This window comes from Podarcis gaigeae (genome assembly GCF_964106915.1).
Source record: "Podarcis gaigeae genome assembly, chromosome: 18".
Taxonomy (NCBI): Eukaryota; Metazoa; Chordata; class Lepidosauria; order Squamata; family Lacertidae; genus Podarcis; species Podarcis gaigeae.
In genome coordinates, this window is record NC_139696.1 from 9,790,459 (window position 1) to 9,812,282 (window position 21,824).

At 48.4% G+C, this 21,824-nt stretch overlaps 1 protein-coding gene across 2 annotated transcripts in view; it reads left to right on the forward strand.

Annotated features, from left to right (window-relative positions):
• Window positions 1–10,490: 10,490 nt before the first annotated feature.
• The window catches only part of KCNN1 (potassium calcium-activated channel subfamily N member 1), an 83,119-nt gene continuing 71,785 nt past the window's right edge, over window positions 10,491–21,824 (forward strand). Inside the window, exon 1 of one of the 2 annotated variants that reach the window (XM_083720510.1) lies at window positions 10,491–10,841. The gene's annotated coding sequence lies outside the window, so the exon portion shown is untranslated. The remainder of the gene's footprint in view (window positions 10,842–21,824) is intronic. The other variant, XM_083720509.1, reaches the window with a different exon arrangement.

Sequence of the window (21,824 nt, forward strand, 5' to 3'; positions counted from 1 at the left end):
TGCCAAAGGGCCCTTAGAGCTGGACCTCAGTGTCCAGGCTGAACGATGGGGGTGAAGATGCTCCTTCAGGTATACTGAGCTGAGGCCGTTTAGGGCTTTCAAGGTCAGCACCAACACTTTGAATTGTGCTCAGAAACATACTGGTCTTTCAGGACCAGTATTATATGGTCCCGGCGGCCACTCCTAGTCACCCGTCTAGCTGCCGCATTCTGGATTAGTTGTTGTTTCTGAGTCACCTTCAAAGGTAGCCCCACGCAGAGCGTATGGCAGTAGTCCAAGTGGGAGATAGCCAGGGCATGTAGGCAGGTAGGGTCTCAGATGCAGCTGGTAGACAGCAGCCCTGGACGCAAAATTGACCTGCGCCTTCATGGACAGTGATGAGTCCATAATAATAATAATAATAATAATAATAATTTTTATTTATATCCCGCCCTCCCCAGCCGAAGCTGGGCTCAGGGCGGCTAACAACAATCAAAATAGTCCAACATTCTAAAAACATTCATTATAAAATTAATTAAAATCAAATTAAGGTCAAATTAATGGCAACCATCAAGCAAAATTCTGTGCAGATTGCCAGAGGAGGGGGTCAGGCTGCGCCCTGACCAAAGGCCTGGTCGAACAGCTCTGTCTTGCAGGCCCTGCGGAAAGATGCCAGGGCCCGCAGGGCCCTAGTCTCTTGTGACAGAGCGTTCCACCAGATTGGGGCCACAGCTGAAAAAGCCCTGGCTCTAGTTTAGGCCAGCCTAACTTCTCTGTGGCCTGGGATCTTTAGGATGTTTTTATTTGCAGACCGTAAGTTTCTCTGTGGGACATACCAGGAGAGGCGGTCCCCTAGGTACGAGGGTCCTAGGGCTTTAAAGGTTAAAACCAGCACCTTAAACCTGATCCTGTACTCCACCGGGAGCCAGTGCAGCTGATATAGTACCGGATGAATATGATCTCGCAGCGAAGACCCCATAAGGAGTCTCGCCGCGGCATTCTGCACCCGCTTAGATCTGCTGGCCACACGACCCGGAAGCTGTACGCCGGCTCCCTCGGCCAATAAAGCGAGATGAGCACCACAACCCCAGAGTCATCCGTGACTGGACCTAATAGTCAGGGGTCCCTTTACCTTTACCAGAGGTGCACTCCGTTGCCTCTTGAGACTGACAGATGCCAACAACAGCAACAAAATAGGGCTAGCCCTGAAGACAATCCAGTGTCCTAATTCCGCCAGGAGGAGGGAGCCAAGGGAACTGGAACAGGGATAGGCTGCCTGGGGGAGCATTGAGCACAAAGAGTCATGGCATTAAGGAGTCGCAAGGGACCACCAATGGCCATCTAGTCCAACCCCCTGCAATGCAGGAATCTCAGCTAAAGAACCCCTAGCAGGTGACCATCGCAACCTCCATTGTTTCCCCCCATTTGTCTCTGGCATCGATCTTCTTTTCCTGGCCATCATCCAGCCAGAGCGGCTTCTGTTATCTCTCCCTTCCTGCCCCGATGTTCCTGCATCCTCTCAGCAGATACGGCGTGCCTTAGCATCGCTCCCCACCTCTGCGGGGACCGAGATAACCAGAGCAGAGGCTGATGCACGAGCGATAACGGTCCGCTGTGCCGCAGAAGCGCCAAGCCCTCCAAGGTCGCCCGAAGGACACTGGTTCCGTTCTCCTTTTAATTTCCTGGTTAAAAATAAATAAATTGGAAAAGGAGGTTTGAAAGCCAGTGCATGGCTCCATCCAGACCTTCAGACCTTCTGAGGACCCGAGCCCTGCAAAGATTACAGCGCTCTGCCTCCATTAAAACAGCAAAACAAAATGTTTCTGGAATTATGCAAAACCCAAGATAGCTTTAAAAGAGGATTAGACAAGTTCGTAGAGAGGGCTATCCCTGGCTACTAACCGCCGAGGCAGCAATGCTTTTCATAGACTGTAGAGGTGGAAAGGGACCCCCAGATTCATCTAGTCCAGCCCCCTGCAATTTTTGCATACTGGCTGTTGGGAAACTATGGAACTCCATCCCACAGGCCACCCATCTTGGGTAGGAAGTCAACAGAAATAAGAGAAGAGACGAAACTGATGGAACTTAATAAAATATTGAAACTTAATAAAATAGAATTGGGGGGGAAAGGAGTTTGTGAGTTCAACAGAGTGCGTCCCTTTGCAGCTTAAAAGGGAAGCTTACATAGTCTGGTTTTAGCCTTTTAGTTTAAGTAATCTGGGGTGCTTTAAGGCAGACTATAGATTTTCCTGGCATTTCTCCCCTTCCCTCCCCCCTTTAAAATAATAATCACAGTCTTGTAAAAGGTGAAAACAGCATTTGCTGTTTTCTGTTGCAGAATAGCAAATCACAGCAGCTTTGTTCAGGCAGGCTTAAAATAGTAATTCGGTTGCAAAGACACAGAATCATAGAATTGTAGAGTGGAAGGGAAACACCCCCCCCCCCCGAGGATCCTCTAGTCCAGGGGTCAGCTACCTTTTTCAGCCGTGGGCTGGTCCACTGTCCCTCAGACCATGTGGAGGGCTGGACTATATTTTATTTTGGAGGGGGTGAATGGACGAATTTTAAATACAGTGGTACCTCGGGTTACATACGCTTCAGGTTACATATGCTTCAGGGTAAACACTCCACTAAGCCAGAAATAGTGCTTCAGGTTAAGAACTTTGCTTCAGGATGAGAACAGAAATCGTGCTCCGGCGGTGCAGCAGGAGGCCCCAATTAGCTAAAGTGGTGCTTCAGGTTAAGAACAGTTTCAGGTTAAGTACGGACCTCCAGAACGAATTAAGTACTTAACCCGAGGTACCACTGTAAAAGCACACATTCTACTCATGTCAAAACACACTGATTCCTGGACCGTCCGCAGTCCGAATTGAGAAGGCGATTGGGCCGCATCCGGCCCAAGGGCCTTAGGTTGCCTACTCCTGCTCTAAGCCAGCCCCCTGCAATGCAGGAATCTCAGTTAAAGCATCCATGACAGATGGCCATCCAAACACCGCTTAAAAGCCTCCACGGGTGAGCCCACAATCTCCCCAGGGAGACCATTCCCTCTTAAGTCTGGCTTAGAGTGGTGTCTGAGCAATGGAACACAGGCCCATATGGAGACGGTTCTCACATTTCTGGTTTGGTGATGAGATGAGTCAAGCCGACCCCTGTCAGGAGACATGGGGTGTGTCCCTCAAAGTTCTTGCTAGCAAACTTGCAGGAAAACTTTGTGAGCTTCAGCTCCTATCATGTTCCTTTGTAGCAAATATGCATTGTTGGTTTGACTGCGTTGCAAATATCCCACAGGCTTCTAGTTGGCTGCTGCGAAAACAGGATTCCCAGCGAGATGGACCTCCTTGGGCCCGATCCACCAGACTCTCCTTACCTCCTAAAGCTTAAATCAGCATTAGCTTCCATCTGTATTTTCCCTGTTGCTAAATTATGGACAGGTTAATTAGAGCCGACTTGATAATAATCATCAGATGTCAGATTCTTGCATCTGAAATCCTGCAGAGTGCTAAAAATCCAGATTATGAGTAACGCCATCCTGACTCACCCAGAATAAACACACGCGCACACTCCTTCCTTCCTTGAATATCACGCTGCCCCACGGCAAACCGTTTGCCGCCATGTGAGGCGTCATAGTCAAAAGCTGGTGTTGGAAGACTGCAGGGGAATTTATATTTGGGAATCCTTGAGAAGGACAAAAGGATGGGTGGGTATCTTGTTTGGGGTGGGCTTGGCTATCAGGGAGGGGCGGATCCATCTATTTTTCTTATTTTTTGCATCTTGAGTTCTGCTCTTCACATCCACCTCCAGTTTTTATTTCTGTAAGTCGCCAAGGAAATTTGCCAGCCTCTTAGCGCAAATTTCTCCTTAACGTACACATTGTTTGGGGGTATTTCAATTTCACTTTTCTTTGCAGAGCAACCCCCCCCCCCCATGAACGTCTGCATTTCTACGCATGCCTGCCCCTACTATATTCATTTTGCTCACCTCACCTGGCTGCAAAAATGTTGGCGTTTTATTATGTTTTTATATCTGTTGGAAGCTGCCCAGAGGGGCTGGGGAGACCCAGTCAGATGGGAGGGTACAAAGAATAAAAATATTATTATTATTTATTAAGTGGTGCCTGACAGAGCAAGGAGAGGTGGCTAGCTAGACTCTCTGCTGTAGCATCCTAAATTCTGATGTTCTGCAGAGAATGGCTCACACATTTCGACAAGGGATGAAATAATTTGCTACATGCATCAGCGCAAAAAAATCAGGCTCTGACTTTCTAGGGAAATGCTCACCAGGGAGGTATCTCAGCGAGCATTTCAATTTCAAATCTTCTGATTGTTTCCACTTTTTGTATTTTTACTTGTTTACTTGATGGGGGGGGCAGCTCCCCTTGCCTCCCGCCCTGCCCATGTCTGACACTCAGTCTGTTTTTTAAAGCTGCGTGGACTCCAGTCGCTTCATCTCTTTCATAGTAATTCTTCCTGGGCTGCCTCCTTCTTCCCCCTGCATTTTATTTCTCCAGCGCAGAGGCTCTTCCGCGGCTGGATCCTGCCTCCCGAGCCGCCTCGGTGCCCTTTGGCTAGGGGGAGACCCCATTACGGAGTCCCCGCACGTGCGCCAGGCTATTCATAGCGCAGCTCCTCTCCACCTGCGCTTCCTCCAGACGCCCTGCGGCGCTCCCTCCCCTCCCTCCCCCTGATGCAGTCAACCGTGCGGGGAGCTGTGCGGGGGCGGCCAGGCGCTGGCGGGGGCGGGGGCGGGGAAACCCTCTTGACACCCCCCCCCACCAGCCTGGGTGCGCCTTTCTCTGGGTGGGCGCACGGCGCGCTACCAGACGCACCGCATGCGAAAAGCGTGCCCTCTCATTTTTATCTGTACATCTGCGGCTATATATAAATGCATATGTGTGCAGAGGGAGGGGTTTCCCTCCCTCCCCCGAGCTAATGCAGGTTATTTTTGGAGCAGGGGATTCCCTCCTCCCTCTGCACCAAAGCGAGGGGAGGAAAAGCCTGGAGGCTTCGCCAATGAATTATAGATTCGCTGCATCTGGGCTGCTGTTTGTTGCTGATGCTGCCTCTTTTTAGATAGATATTTTTTATTTTATTTTTGCAACCATCCAAGGAGGGGAGGGCGGGGGGATGTGGTCCAGGCCTGCTTCGTTGCCATGGCGACGGGGCATCTCTCTGCAGAGCCCCTGGAGCGAGGAGGGGCGCAGGAGATGAAGCGTGGGCCGGGAGGAGAGGGGTGGGAAGAGAGAGAGAGAGAGATAGAGACAGAGAGGAGGGAGAAAAGAGCAAAGGGAGAGGGAGGGAGAAGGGGGGGGGGGAATCCGTGTTAGGGATTCGAGTCACGAGGCCCTCTGCCTACGAGGAATCCTCCGCTTAGCCGGGCTTCCCCCGAACCGTTTGCTGCGGGGGCGTTTGCCGGCTGGGCTGAGCTCAGGCGTTCCTGAAACGCGGGCGGGAGGGAGAGCCAAACTGAGGAAGGGGTGGGCAGGAGAAGGAAAAGAAGGGAGGAGAACAAGAGGAGAGAGGCCATCTTTCTACACCTCTCTTTTTCTCCCGCCTTGGGGGACGGGAGTGTTCACGGCAGCGTTCCCGGGGACACCCCTGAAAAATGTTTGGCAGGAGGCTCAGCAGATGAGCAAAATTATCAGGAAAAGGGGTTCTGGGTTTGTTAGAACAGGGTGGCTTTTTTGGGGGTGGTGGAGAAAACTCGTGGCAGGCAGAGGACCGCACCCCCTAGAGCTCAAGGGTGATGGATCCCTAGGGCCATAGGGGGAGGGGGAGCTGCCCCTCACCCAAATCAAGAGAACTAAAAGTAGATATAATCAGAGTATTTGAAAGTGGAATGCTCGCTGAGATACACAGTCTTCCTGTCTAGCTAGCATTTCCCTAGGAAAAAAATTTCAGTGCCTGCTCTTTTTTTTTTTTTACGCTTCTGCATGTAGAATATAATTTCATCCTTCGTTGAAATGTGCGAGCCGTTCTGTGCAGAACATCAGAATTTAAGATGCTGCAGCCGTGGGTCTAACTTGCACCGTAGAGCAGTCATTCGGTACCTTGCATAAATACCTGGCTAAGGTCGACCATGGCAGGGGAGCATCTCATCGAATCAAAGAATCGCAGAGTTGGAAGGGAACCCAAAGGTCGTCTAGTCCAACCCCCTGCAATGAAGCAATCTCAGCTAAAGCATCCATGACCGATGGCCTCAATGGCCTCTGCTTACTGTGTTTGCACAGGAAAGCTGCAATGGGGGGGGGGGGCGAGAAGGAATTTGAGAAGGAACTGCTGACAAAGGTCTTCAGGAAATCCAAGAAAAACTTGCTTTAGTTTACATTTTTTTTAAAAAAAATGTAAGATAAAAAAAGGAGTGTTCTTTGTGATTTTGCAAATCGTTGACCACATGAAAGGTAGTCCCTGATGTTAATTTTCCATTTAACTTCCTAGTTTTCAAATGACTGAATAGCTGGACAGATTTTTCTGAGTGCTTGGGATCAAAAGAAAGCAATTGAAAACAACTGTTGTTAAACATTTCATTCCCAATCTGATGACAGGTGCCCCCCCCCCAACATAATTCCTGGCTACACCTATGTCCGCATCCCTCTCTGGGGTAATAATCTTCAATAGCCGTCCCCATGACTTTGTCCAATCGAATTTTAAATGGTTCCTTTTAAAGTTTCAGTCGTCCAGAATATTTTGCCCAGAATGTTTTGTCTTAAAATGCCTGTTCAGTTTTTAAAGACCAGAACCCCCACCCTTTTAATTTCTAATATGCAGGGGATGTTTTGATAATGCACAGCAAAGGTAAAGGGACCCCTGACCATTAGGTCCAGTTGTGGCTGACTCTGGGGCAGTGGCGTATCGTGGGTTGTCAGCACCCGGGGCAAGGCAAGTAATTTGCACCCCCTAACCCGTGGATTTGTGCCCCCTAACCCTAACCCCCAGATGTTGCGCCCGGTGAGGCTGGCCCCCCCTGCACCCCCCATGCTACACCACTGCTCTGGGGTTGCAGCGCTCATTTCGCTTTACTGGCCAAGGGAGCCGGCGTACAGCTTCTGGGTCATGTGGCCAGCAGGACTAAGCCGCGAACCAGAGCAGCGCATGGAAACGCCGTTTACCTTCCCGCTGGAGTGGTACCTATTTATCTACTTGCACTTTTGACGTGCTTTTGAACTACTAGGTTGGCAGGAGCTGGGACTGAGCAATGGGAGCTCACCCTGTTGTGGGGATTCGAACCACCGACCTTCTGATTGGCAAGTCCTAGGCATAGTTGTGGTGGTCAAAAATGGAAATGGGGGAAACTTAAATGTGAAAATGAAGTTTAATATTTTAACACCAACACCACCAAAAGCCACTGACGTTGGTGGCCAGCACTTTTCGTGGGGTTTCCAGCAAGTTGGGTTCAAAGCAACAGCTGGGATAGCTCAGTTGGCAAGATCATGAGACTCTTAATCTCAGGGTCACGGGTTCGAGTCTCCCGCATTGCAGAGGATTGGACTTGATGATCTTTGTGTTCCCTCCCGATTCCACAATGCTATGATCTCATGTGTCAAAGCAAAATTGCACAGCCAGGATGGCTAGTAGCCGTCTATAGTCCTTTCCTCCACGAATTGGTCTTGGGTTGGGTGGAGCACCCCCCCCCCCGCAAGAGCTGTGGGAGTTATAGCCCCAGATATCCGGAGGTCACCAGCTCGGGGGAAAGCTGGCCTTGAAAAATCTGCCTTTCTCTCTCCTCCTCCTATTCGTCCCCCCCCCCAAACCCCCGGCAGCTGTTTCCGTTCCACTTCAGGGGTTTTCCAATGGCTTCTGTGCTAAGCGAGGCAATTATTGGGGGGGGGGGTGCGCGCGTGTGAAGGGACAGAACCGCAGTGCCGAAGGTTGGCTTTGTTCTCAACACCCAAGACGAATCGCAGAAGGAAAGGAAAGAGGCAAGGTTTGGTTTGGAGAAAGGGGGGGGGGGGGGCGCTCGTTGATCCACGCCTCACGCGGGCAGACCTGCCAACAGCTCTCCAGACAGCCTCTCCTGCGGAATCCAACATTTCCAGCGAACGAGAAGCGTGCAAAGCGCAAGATAGATACCTTAGGGGTGGTTTTGCATCTTTGCTCCCCTCCCCACAGTTTTTTCTAGGTTTCTTTCCTTGCCCTTCCTATCTCTAGTGACACTTATTCCCATCATAGGGTTGTGGACGCGCCTTCGGCTCCTTAGGAGCCAACTCACTAGGGGCCAAGTTCCCTTCAGCTCAGTGGCGTAGCGTGGGGGTGCAGGGGGGGCCGGGCGCACCGAGCGCAACATCTGGGGGTTAGGGTTAGGGGGCGCAAATCCACGGGTTAGGGGGCGCAAATCCACGGGTTAGGGGGCGCAAATTACTTGCCTTGCCCCGGGTGCTGACAACCCACGCTACGCCACTGCTTCAGCTCCCCCAATGAAATATCTGAGGGGGTCAGGGGCCCCCAAAGTTGATGGGCATTGCCATTCCAATGATGTACATGTGATCGATTGTGCAGGATGGGGCTTACCTGTCCTCCTCTATATTTTATTCAAGTTGGTGCCCCTATTTCCGCTCCATTCGCTTTTTGGCCGTGGTTCTACCCCAATACGCAAGACGATGAGTCAGGCACCTGTCCTTTGAAATTCACGCTTCTCCGAATCTTGTGATGTCGTTTCCCCAACCAAAAAAGAAGGAAGGAGGGATATTCTTGTGTTTATGATTTTTGGACATGAGCATGAATTTGTGCAGATCCCCTTGCACTGTTCCTCAACTGCCTGTCCGCCACCCCCCCACGCCACCCCCCAAAAAACCCTGGTTATATTGTAAGCCCCTAAGACTTGCCTTCTCTCTCTCTCTCCCCCCCCCCCCCCCAGTTCCCAGAAACTAGAGGGTGGCGATGTCATTCTTTTATTCCCAGGGACTTCCGTCTGTTGACAGGGTTGCCCTTTTTTTGAATCTGGAACATTTTATCCCCGCCGAGCAGAACGGATGTTCCTTCTTTCAACAGACACGCACACACACACACAAACACGTCTTGTCTCCTTGCCATCAAACGCCCTGTGATATGTTTTCCGACCTTTGGAGACCTTGGCACTGCGGGGCATCGGAAAAGGACTGGTGCCACGTTGGCACGGCGAGGGTGGCTCCTGTTTTTCTCTTTCCAAAGCGGTCAGTGGCTTGCAAGGGGAAGGAGAGCGGGGGCATCAAAGGGCGTCCCCCAAAAAGCCATTCACCAGGGCTTAAATTTGAGAAACCGTCCTTTGTCACAGGGCGCTTGGAGAAGGCTGTAATGTGATCGGCCGTGTGAGCTGGTCCTGGCACAGCCGTCGGCTCGAACCAACCCACCGTGCCAGGCCAGAGGGAGAAAATTAAGAATAGAAGAAACAATGCCAGGTTACCAGATAGACAGAGTAGGCACCGACCTATTGGCCCCATGCTTTTTCGGGGCCCTGCGAAAACGCATCAAAACAATAATGTGTCATAAAATGTACTTATTAGAATTTTTGGTTGGTAGAATAAAAAACGCATTAGGAGATAATTTGCGAGGCACCCCCTGCCCCGCAGACTTCGACTTCCCAGGGGTCTCCACAGGGTTTAATGCAGCACTGACAGGAAGAGAATGTTCTTCCAAAAATGAAGTCCCCCAAAAGATGGTTGTTTATGTATGTTACATCTGCAGCTAGGATTCTCTACGCACAAAAATATGGAAAGAAGCAGAAACGCCCGCTAAAGAAGAATGGATAAGCAAGATGGTGGGTTTTGCAGAACCGGCACAGTTAATAGCTAACTTAAGAGAACCAAGGCTTTGTGGAAGACTGGAAACCCTTTCGGGATAATTCAAAGAGGTGTTATGATACCATGAACCCGCAAGCAGGATTCGAACTATGAGCAACATAAAGATTACAGGAGCTTTGTTAAGGTTTAAGAGATAGAGGACAGGGTTCAACAGAGGGAGGGAAACAGAAATCTCGGGACGGGGTGGGGGCTCGCAAAGCATCTCCTAATACATTTTTTTATTTTACCAACCAACAATTTTAATAAACTAATACTCTGCCTATTTGATAGTAGTAGTAATTTTATTATTTGTAACCCCCCCCCATCTGTTGCCCCAGCCACTCTGGGCGGCTTCCAACATAAAACATAATAAAACATTACACATTAAAAAGGATTCCCTAGGGCTGCTTTCAGATGTCTTCTAAAGGTTGTATAGTTACTCATCTCTTTGACATCCGACGGGAGGGCGTTGCACAGGGCGGCACTGGGTCTGCCCCCCTCAAATATTTTATTGGGGGCAGACAGCAAACAAAGAGACCCCAAACATGTTGCAAAGAGTTGCTATCGATTTGGGGGTTTTGGGGTTGGCGAGCGAAGGCGCCCGGTGTCCTTCCCCGAAATTAAAACATAGAAACCACCCATCTTTGGGTGCCTCTGTTTGGGAAGGTGACTGGAGTGTGTTGGGGGGGGGGGGGAACAGCCGCACCAGCAGCTCCGCCCGGTTCTCTCCCCCCGCCCCGCGCCTCTCCCCGTCTTCCAGGAGCGGATTCCCTTCCTCTTCCATCATCTAGGGATCCCCCTCTGCCAGGGAGCTGCGCTGCTCCAATTAAGAGAGAGAGGCGGGCTGCCAGCTTTTGTCCTTCGCTGGCGAAGGGAGCGCGAAGGGAGCGCCAGCCAGGGCGGTGTCAGGAGGACACCCCCCACCCCAATCCACCCTCCCAGGAGCTATATTGTCTGTGTATTTATAGAAGGGCTCTTTTTGGACCCAGAGAGAGGAGGCGAGAGGTGCAGTTATCCAGGAACCAGGCGAAGAGGCAGGTGCGCCTTAGCCTCTCCTTCCAAAAAGGACGAAGAGAGATGGAGCAGCTCGCCTTCCCTTCTCCTCCTCCGGGTAAGTGCGCGCCTCTATCTCTCTTCCCCCCCCGGTGGCAGTTGCGCCCTCCCTGCAGGGATGGGGAAGCCTCGGTGTGGCCGCCTGGACGTCTCCGAAAAGTCCAATAGTTCTGGCTTAGCAACCCAGGGAGGTCTGCCGCGGCTTCCTCCAGCTCAGGCGGCGTGTTTCAGGTGGTGCGTTTGCGTCTTTGCTTGAAGATGTCCAGGACTGGGTCTCCTGCGCGCAAAAGTGTCGGGGCTCGAGGGTCCGTTTCCTAAGGTTGTAGTCCTCATGGGGTTCCAAGCTAAGGCGGTTTAAGGAGGGGATGGACACCTCGCCCTTTTTGGAGATCGCCAGGGCTGAATACTACTGCTACTTCTTCTACTACTAATAATCATAATAAACATTAAACCTTAAGAAGCTTTCTTATACAGCGCTGACTTCAGATATCTTCTTATCTCCTTGACATCTGGGGTTATATAGTTACTCATCTCCTTTAAGCCTGGAGCGTAAAGGTCTTCCTCCCTCAGGATGTTGTGCTCTCCTTCCTTGGAGGTTTCTAAGCTGAGGTTGGCTGACCATCTGTCACTGAGGCTTCAGTCGAGATTCCTGCATTGCAGGGGGCTGGACTAGAGGACCCTTGGGCTTCCCTTTCCAACTCCATCATTCTGTGATTCTATGAGCCTTCTGTGTGCATTGCGTGTGCTCTGTCACTGAGCTGCAGTTCATTTCCCAAGCATGGGGGGGGGGGGAAAGGCGCTAGTCCTCATGAATTTGAATACAAGGCTGATTTAAGGAGGGGGTGGGTTGCTGTTTGAAGATCCCCAGGGCTTGTGCATGCAATGTGTGTTCTCTGCCACAGGAGATATGGTGTGGTGTGTGTATCCAAATCACAAATCAGAGGGTCTAGTCCTCATCGATCTGAATATTCTTCAGAATATATCTGAAGAAGTGTGCATGCACACGAAAGCTCATACCAAGAACTGACTTAGTTGGTCTTTAAGGTGCTACTGGAAGGAATTTTTTTGTTCTGAATATAACGGTAAGTTTAAGGAGGAAAATGGGGCTGTGGCTCAGTGGGTAGAGCCCCTGCTTTGCTTGAAGAAGGCCTCAGGTTCAGTCCCGCATCTGAAACCTGACCAGCCAGTGACGACAATAACTGAGACAGACATGAGATTTTTGCAGCTTCATGTATTCCTGCCATATTGATTTTGGAGGAAAGGCCCATGGCTCAGTGGCCTTGGAACTGGAAGGTCCCAAGGAATGTAAGACACAGGCTTGGCCCAAGTCAGACGCATTGGCCTAGCTCCATGTGGCTGGCACTGACCGGCAGCAGCTCTCCAGGGTTTCAGGGGGGAAAGCTCTTTCCTGCCTGGAGAGGAGAGCAAAGCTATGGCCTTCTGCATGCAGAGCAGGTGTCCTGTCACTCAGGCAGGTGGTTCCCTGGAAGGCTTGGGCAAATACCTGGGGAAATATTGTCACCTCTGCCCCAAAGCCCAGCCCCCCACCCCCATCTCCTTGCCTATCCAAGACCCGTATGTGCATTAAACGCAGGCACCTCAGAATCTCCAGGCCATCTCTGTTTCTGCGCCAAATTGCTGATATGAAGGGGAGAAGCTGCTTTGGGGGTTTGTGAAGTAGTGTGGTGAGAGAGAGGTCAGGATGTGGTGCGAAGGAGGAAAAATTGCTGGGGGGGGGTTAGAATTGAAGGGGGCTGGACACCTGTGCCACTGGTCAATGGACCACTCCCCAGGCCTCTTTTGGCTCAGGAACGTCTGCCAGGTCACATGCACCCCTTTAAAGGCAGTTGTGGGGGGCTGGCCCTGCTGCCTGCGATCTGCCTGCCTCTCCCCCACCTCCCCAGCTGAATTTTACGCAGCTGTCGATCTGCTTTGGCTCTGCCTTGGTCAGAGTTCGGTTGGTTAGAGTGTGGTGCTCCCAACGCCAAGGTTGCCGGTTCGATCCCTGCATGGGACAGCTGCAAATTCCTGCACCGTAGCGGGTTGGACTAGATGGCCCTCAGGGTCCCTTCCAACTCTGCAGTGGCCCTTTGGAGCCTGGTTTGAATAGCATGCATCTTTCCTTGGACATGTTTTGCATTACCAGAATCAGTTCACATACATTAGAAACGCCTTAACTATTGCAAGATCTTCCTTCTCGCTCTGTAAGGTTAAAGGGTTTGGAGCTTAGATGCAGAAGTTGGTCCGTTTTAGCTCTGCTGGGGTATCCAATCACCGCTGCACCAAATCTTGATTTTCTTCGTCTAATAATTACTTGCCCCCCGTACATCTGAGGAGTTCTCTGTCTCTTTTTCACGGCACCATGTGTAAGGTTATCCAAGCCCTCGCTTGTTCAGTCAATACAGCACCTTTTTTTTTTAAAAAAAAGAAAGAAAGCAACAACAGATATTTAAGTTGGAAAACTGCTCTGCGGAGAGGCATGGCTGCGTATTGATGTCATTGGCACCCTGGGGGTGCAAGGCTGCCCCATGGCGCCGCAGGCAACCATTCTTGGGCCTCCCGGGTGGCCCCACCCTGACTCACACAGGCAGAAAGAGCTCTCTGCAGAGAGCCCAAGGTCGAGTGAGTGGCTCTTGCTTCTTATAAATTTCTGTCTAAACACTTCCCCAAAACATGAGAGTGGGTTGTGCAAGATAGATGTTGCAGGAGCCACGCTTAGCGGCAGGAGTTTGGGTGGTCACATTTGGGCAGGGTATAAACAATAAAATCATTATAAATTATTATTATTTCCACGTCACATGCACACCCTGCAAAGGCAAATGGAAATCGTGTTCCATGACGTCTTCGGAACAATCAAAAGCATTTTATCACTCTCTCCCAAAAGCTGTCAGACCTCACTGTGAGTTTTACAGCCCCCTAAACTGATAGGATTAAGGGGGGGGATCATTCCAAAATGATCGTTTTTAAAGAGAACGTTGATATCAGTTTCTCTCTCAGTTTCTCATTTCCCCCCAGTCTTGGTCCTCCTCATTTTCACATCGCTTCGGAACTCACGATTATTATTTAAAAAGTCCCTGTGAAAATTCACCAGCCTTTTAGTGTGAATTTCTCTGTGTAGACAAAAGCATCTTTTCTGAACACATTACCTGGCTGGAGAATGGTGTTGCAAAATTCAGAGTAGTGCAAATTCCCAATCCCTCAGTGTAAGATTTGGGGCTGTCTTCCACTGAATTGCAATTACTATGTGAGCTGCCAAGATCATATATAAGACCATCTATTTTGACAATATATATACATCGGCAATGCTAAAATATTCTGGTGACACACCATTTAAAGGGATGGCCTGGTATCTGAATGCATCAGGGATGGTTAAGTTTCTCTGTAGTCCCTGTGAAACATAGGAAAATAGGAATAGCTTTATGCTGAATCAGACGATTTTTTGATACATGGACAAACCCACCCAGCCAGTCCTACATGGAGATGGAAGCTGGGATGTTCTGCATGCACCAACATAACATAGCTGTCAACGTTTCCCTTTTCTAAGGGAAATTCCCTTATTCCGAATAGGATTCCTCGCAAGAAAAGGGAAAAGTTGACAGCTATGCATCAGAATCATTATTGATTGTTAAATTTGTATGCTGCCTGTCATCCGTAGGGCAGTTCGTAGATTGCAGCAGCTCTGTTGTTGAGTTGTTGTTGTTGTTTAGACATTTAGTCATGTCCGCCTCTTCATGACCCCCTGGACCAAAGCACGCCAGGCACTCCTGTCTTCCACTGCCTCCCGCAGTTTGGGCAAACTCATGCTGGTAGCTTCGAGAACACTGTCCAACCATCTCATCCTCTGTCGTCCCCTTCTCCTTGTGCCCTCCATCTTTCCCAACATCAGGGTCTTTTCCAGGGAGTCTTCTCTTCTCATGAGGTGGCCAAAGTCTTAGGGCCTCAGCTTCAGGATCTGTCCTTCCAGTGAGCACTCAGGGCTGATTTCCTTCAGAATAGAGAGGTTTGATCTTCTTGCAGTCCATGGGACTCTCCAGAGTCTCCTCCAGCACCAGATTTCAAAAGCATCAATTCTTCGGCGATCAGCCTTCTTTATGGTCCAGCTCTCACTTCCATACATCACTACCAGGAAAACCATAGCTTTAACTATACGAACCATCCAAACCATCCACTCCAACAATTCCACTTTCTACAAACCAATATTTTCTTCAATCCGCAAGCCCAGGCACTGTAAGTTCCTTTTCCTTTCCACGCAAGAAGTCTATAAGGAGTTCCCAATCTTTAGTAAACATTTGACAGTGATTTAAGGCATAGCGAAGCTTTAAAAGGTGTGATATGTTATGATGTTTTTATATATGTTGGAAGCGGCCCAGAGTGGCTGAGGCAAACCAGGCAAATGGGTGGGGTACAAATAATAAAATTATTGCTATTAGTGCTCTGATTAAACATGCCAGCCTTGCCATCTCAGCTAAGTCCGATAATTTTAGCAACCTTCTTGACATCTGCAGTTCTGTGTCCTTGAAAGGCAGAGGTCCTACATCAGTGTTCTCTGGGATGGTTGTCCCCCCCCCCACTGGCCCCGATCCTGGTGACATCACTGCACCTCTTCCCTAAAGATAGGAGGCCGCTGTTGGGCTGGAGAGGCCTGCGCCTTTGACATTCCTGGGCCACCCTCCCAAAAGATGGCATTTTGGCACACGTTCTCCCTCTCCAGAGGGTCGATTCCAAAAGATCCCACTGAGAAACCTCCTTGCCCCTGTGGAGATGGCAGCACCAAAACAGCTGGACACGTCCTCCTGTCTTGCACTCTCTACAAAGACCTGAGGAACGAGATCACCACCCCACTCGTACTCACCATCCCAGGGCGCTTAGCTACTGCCGCAATGTCCTTTCTTCTATCAGATCAAAATGAGCAGATAACAGCACAGGTTGCTAAGTTCATAGCAGGAGCAATCAGAATAAGGGCCGCTAACTGATGGCCGATTCAGGACTTTAAATTGTGCTCTTATACCAAATTTCCTTTTCTGCATATACTGCAATGTTTTACTGCTGCTATGGCCATTGGCTAATGCGAATAAAGTTTTATCTTATCTTGCTTAATCAAATCATGATTGGCAAGTCAAGAACAAATCCCACTCTCCCTCTGCATCTAAGAAGAGAGGAAGCGTCACCTGCCAGCCCTCTACTCTCTACAGACTCCCACCACCGCATTTCCGAAGCGTGCCAGCGCTTGCAGGTCTGGCAAGAAGGAATTTTGCCTTGTGGCTTTCCTCCACCACTTCCCTGCCCCCATTCCATTTCACACAAACACATGCTCATCGGGTCACATTTATTTATTTTGGAGAAACGTCTTTGTCGTCCGGCCTCAGCAAAGGGCACGGGAACCCTATACCCAAATGCATGCAGCATTTGAGCAAGTCGAGAGAAACGTGATAGTCCTGAGTTGAGGAGCAGAATTCTTCTGCGGGGGGAGTAGGAATTCAAGGCTGTGGGTGGCAACGCGCCTCTTGCAAACAGCATATTTGGAGGGTAAGGCCCTGGGGCGCTCGCTGCCACCTGCTTTCGTGGTCTCTTTGCTCAGGACACAGCTGGGGTCTTGTAGCAGCGAAACGTGAGGTTGTCGAGGTCCAAATTCACAGGGAAGCTTCTGGGCTGCAGCTCAGCATGCTCACTTTGCATGCAGAAAGCTGAGGGTTTGGTTCCCAGTGCCTCCAGTTTGTGCTGGGAGTGGCATCTGAGTCTGAAAGTGCGGACGCTCCTCAGCTAGCTGGGCCAAGAGGTCTGGCTGTGGCATAGGCCCATTTCCTGCATTTCCATATATACCGTATTTTCCGCTCTATAAGACGCACCAGACCACAAGACACACCTAGTTTTTGGAGGAGGAAAACAAGAAAAAAAATATTCTGAATCTCAGAAGCCAGAACAGCAAGAGGGATCGCTGCGCAGTGAAAGCAGCAATCCCTCTTGCTGTTCTGGCTTCTGGGATAGCTGCGCAGCCTGCATTCGCTCCATAAGACGCACACACATCTCCCCTTACTTTTTAGGAGGGGAAAAGGGAGTCTTATAGAGCAAAAAATATGGTATTTGGAACGAGGAGGACTAGAAACTTACTCTAGTTTTTTAGGGGGAGGTCAATAGCTCAGTGACGAAGCAGCTGCTTTGCACATTGGTTGGGCATCATCTCCAGCCTGGGACTAGAAAGGACTCCCTTGCCCAAAAACCTGCAGAGAATCGTAGAGTTGGAATTGACCATGAGGCCATCTAGTCCAACCCCTGCAATGTAGCTATGTTTTAACCCAATGTGGGTTTCGAACCCACAACCTTGAGTTTAAGAACCTCACGATCCACGGACTGAGCTATCCAGCTAGGCTTCCAACCACAGTCGATGTAAACAGTGCCCACTGGGCAGACCAGCCGTCTGACACACCCTGAGGCAGCTTCCTGTTTAACAATGAGGACTAGAATGTTGCTTTCTAAGGGAAGAGCTGCAGCCCAGTGGCAGGGCAACCTCTTGCATACAGAAGGCCTCAGGTTCAATGCCCTCCAGGTAAAACTGCAAATACCCCTTGCCTGAAACCCTGAGGAGCTTCTGCTAGTCTGAGTAGGCACTATTGGGCTCGATAGACCCATTAGTCTGACTCAGTTATAAGGTGGAAGTTCCTGGGAGGTTGGCTTGAAAGGATTCAATGGCCTTTGGGGATGTTAACTCGGAAGAGCATGCGACTTGTAATCTCAAGGACATGGGTTCGAGCACCACATGGGGGGGGGACTGCATTGCAGGGCGTTGAACCAGATGATGGGTCCCTTACAGCTCTAGACTTCTGTGATTTATGCAACCCAGAGACTACAACTGTAGACTATCCTGATAGTCAAAACAGTTGTCACTCAGTATGGAGCAGCAGCCGATGGTCATAAGAGACAGAAAGCACTTTGTACATGCCTCAGAGCTTCCGTTCCATGGCCAGCTTGAGAAAAAAACACCCCAAACCCAGCGAATGTTTGAAGAAGGAGATTCAAATCTGGCGTTGAACTGAAAAACAGCTACAGGTGAAACTCGAAAAATTAAAATATCGTGGGAAAGTTCAGCAATTCAACTTCAAAAGGGAAACTAATATATGAGATCGACTCATGACATGCAAAGCAAGATTTGCTTCTACTTCTCAGAGGTCCAATCTTGCTCGATTTGCAAGCCTTGTTTTGCTGATTTCCTTGAATGTTCTAATTTTCTGAGATGGTTAATTTGGGGTTTTCATCAGCTGTACGCCATGATCATGGCAATGATAACAAATCAAGGCTTGACATATCTCGCTTTGCATGTCACGAGTCGACCTCATATATTAGTTTCACCTTTCAAGTCGAATAATGGAAATCAAGGAACTTTTCCACGATATTCAAATTTTTCAAGTTTCACCTGTACTTGCTGCCCTGCTATATTGAAAGCATACAGGGTTTTTAAAATAATAATAATAATAATAATAATAATAATAATAATAATAATAATAGAAATGCATTTGCAAAGAAAAACTTTACACCGGCTGGGTGTGTTTTCCTAGGGTTGGTGCCCAACAATACGTTCCTCAGAGGGGTTTATTAATAGCACACTCCTTTGTTTTGGAAATGAATGGCTGGCAGATGGTTTAGATCAGAGCCATGCAGGATTTGGCAGAGGCTCTGGAAAGCTGACGGGGATGGGAACTCCCAGCCGGGACCCACTCCTGGCATGGGGGTGGGGGGGTCGGGCAGCAATCTCCGCCTGCCCCCCCCCCCCCCCCGAGAAAGGTGACCTTTCTTTCTGGGTTTATCTGGTGGATCCCAGACGTGGCTGTGCTAAACCCACGCATACTATTACGATTTATTTGGAGCATTTTTACCCTCTGCTTCTTTCATCAAGAAAGACTCCCAGAACGGCTCACATGCAATCAGTTAGAACAAGGCAGTCCCTTCTAAATCTAAAACTGATGCAACACGCAAGGAAAATGGACAGGGAAGGAGGAGGAAAGCATCAAACTCGGGAACCTTTTCCCGCCGCCAATAATTTTTTTATTCGTTTTCAAATTTATAACACGTCAAAACCAAATTAAAATTAATGTAGTGCAATTCATTCCAAGCTGGTTTCTCACTTTCTCAGATGTAGTCCAATTTATTCCCCTTTATATGCTGTTTCTTTACAGATTTATCTCCAATTGACAGTTCTGGGGTTTTTTTAAAGCAAATTCCTTGTCCTTCGGCTGTCCCTTTACGAACTCCTGCAAATAGACAAAAAAAAAAATAATGTCAAATAACAGCAAGTGAGGTTATAGTAATTTAAATCTTTCATTCTTCTTTCCAACTTGCATGCAGTTTCATTTTCTTTCAGTCTCTGTCTGCTCTTAACCTGTTGGGGTTTTTTTTTTAACATTCTTGCCTCGCTTAGATCCATTAATTTCAATGGGCTTACTCTGCGTAAAATGTAGCTGGCCACGATCCGTGATAACTCGTAACACAAACTCCCAAGCTCAACCTGTCTTGCTATCCTTAGCTGATTCTAATTGTTTTAATTACAGGTTTTTTGTTACTAATTTTGAGTGTTTCTTGCAGACTGCTTTAAGCTGTAGTCGCAATCAGGCAGCATGTAAATCTGGTTAAAATGAACAGGAAGGCCAGACTCCCACATAACAGCAGAGTTAGTTATAAGAAAGAGAAATTGGGGCTTGAGAGCATATTCATTTAAAATATGAGTTGGGCAAAATAAATTTCCTTGCGAAAACATTAATTTTTTAGAAACATTGTAGTCGTGTTTTGTTTTTAAAGGACATTCACAACCCAAGGCTTTGGTCAGTCACAAGCGCTTTGTCAAACTTCAGCATAAGTATGCCAGGACTGGTCTGCTTATTTAACTTATATGCAGAATTCATCATGCGAAAGGCTGGGCTGGATGAATCCCTAGCCGGAATTAAGATTGCCGGAAGAAATATCAACAGCCTCAGATATGCAGATGACACAACCTTGATGGCAGAAAGTGAGGAGGAATTAAAGAACCTTTTAATGAGGGTGAAAGAGGAGAGCGCAAAATATGGTCTGAAGCTCAACATCAAAAAAACCAAGATCATGGCCACTGGTCCCCTCACCTCCTGGCAAATAGAAGGGGAAGAAATGGAGGCAGTGAGAGATTTTACTTTCTTGGGCTCCATGATCACTGCAGATGGTGACAGCAGCCACAAAATTAAAAGACGCCTGCTCCTTGGGAGAAAAGCAATGATAAACCTAGGCAGCATCTTAAAAAGCAGAGACATCACCTTTCTTTGTGGTATAGAAGAATGCATTTATGAAGCCATGGAATAAAAATCCATCCCAAGGGAGGCTTCCAAACTGGGCGCCAGCTAGAGGTTTTGCGCTACAACTCCCAACAGTTCTGGGTTCATTATATATATATATTTCCAATTTTTAAAAATTATTTTTCACAAAATTATAAACAAACAAACAAGCAAACAAAAATCATAACCTTATTAAAGTTATACTGTACTTATTAACATTGTTAAGCGACTTCCTTGCTTCCCCTTGGTTGAATTTCAATGTATATCCTTTTAATGGTTTTCCAAATCAGAGTTCTTATAAACTTAACTTAATTGTTTAACATCCTTATATCTTTTCTATTTGAAATTAAACATATTAATTCAACACTTAACTTATATAAAATCCTAAGCCAATCTAATACCTGCAAGCTGTTTCCAATTAATTTAACTTAACAAATTTAACTAAGTAATCATTAAATTTAGTCCATTCTTCCTGATACTCCTCCTCCTTCTGGTTGCGGACTCTTCCGGTTAGGTCGGCTAGCTCCGAAAAATCCATCATCTTCATCTGCCGTTCTTCCACAGTTGGTAATTCTTGCGTTTTCCACTTTTTAGCTAGTAAAATCTGAGCAGCAGTTGTGGCATACAAAAATAATTTAGCATCTTTCTTGGGCAATTCCCGACCAATTATTCCAAGAAGAAAGGCTTCTGGTTTCTTTATAAATGTATATTTCAACATTTTTTTCAATTCATTATAAATCTTTTCCCAGAAGTCTTTCACCTTGGGGCAGGTCCACCACATGTGATAAAAAGTTCCTCCTTTTTCTTTACATTTCCAACATAAGTTATCACAGTTATGATAAATCTTAGCTAGTTTAACAGGGGCCAAAGACCATCTATACACCATTTTCATTATATTTTCCTTTAACACGGTACATGTGGTGAACTTAACCCCAACAGTTCTGGGTTCGTTATAAAAACATGCTTTGCTAGTGTTGGTGGGAGTTAATGGATTACCCTTGGGGTCCCTTCCAACCTCTGTTTTTTAAAAAGGCCATCTGTCAGGGATTCTTTGGCCTCGATTCCTGCATTTGATGGGGCTGGACTAGATGACCCCGTGGGGTCCCATTCATCTCTATGATCCTGTAAACGCAGCCTGGAGTCATATGTCTGGCAGGCTCAACAGGAGAGAAGCTTGAAGCTGTCAAACAGGTGACTTTAGATGGTGGTACCTCGGCGAACTATTTTTACCAGGGCATTGGCAGAGCCCTCTGGGATCAGGTCCCCCAGCCCTTGAGCCCAGCATCCTGTTTTGGGATGCAGCCAATCAGCTGCTCCAACAGGAAAGCCGAAAAATGACCAGCCTGTCACCTGTCCCATTCCTGCCCCCCCTGCCCCTGCCTATTTCAAGGTATGCTGCCCCACGAAACAATTAGGTTCGGTGTCAGAGCACGTCCGCAGTAACTCACACAGAGTCAGTTAACTCTCTTTATTCCAAGAAATAAACAGCTCTGGAGGCCGGGTCTAGTGAGCACAGCAATTCTTCCTGGTAGATCAGGGGTCGGGACGCGGGTGGCGCTGTGGGTTAAACCACAGAGCCTAGGACCTGCTGATCAGAAGGTCGCAGTTTGAATCCCTGTGACGGGGTGAGCTCCCGTTGCTCGGTCCCTGCTCCTGCCAACCTAGCAGTTCGAAAGCACGTCAAAGTACAAGAAGATAAATAGGTACCACTCTGGCGGGAGGGTAAACGGCGTTTCTGTGTGCTGCTCTGG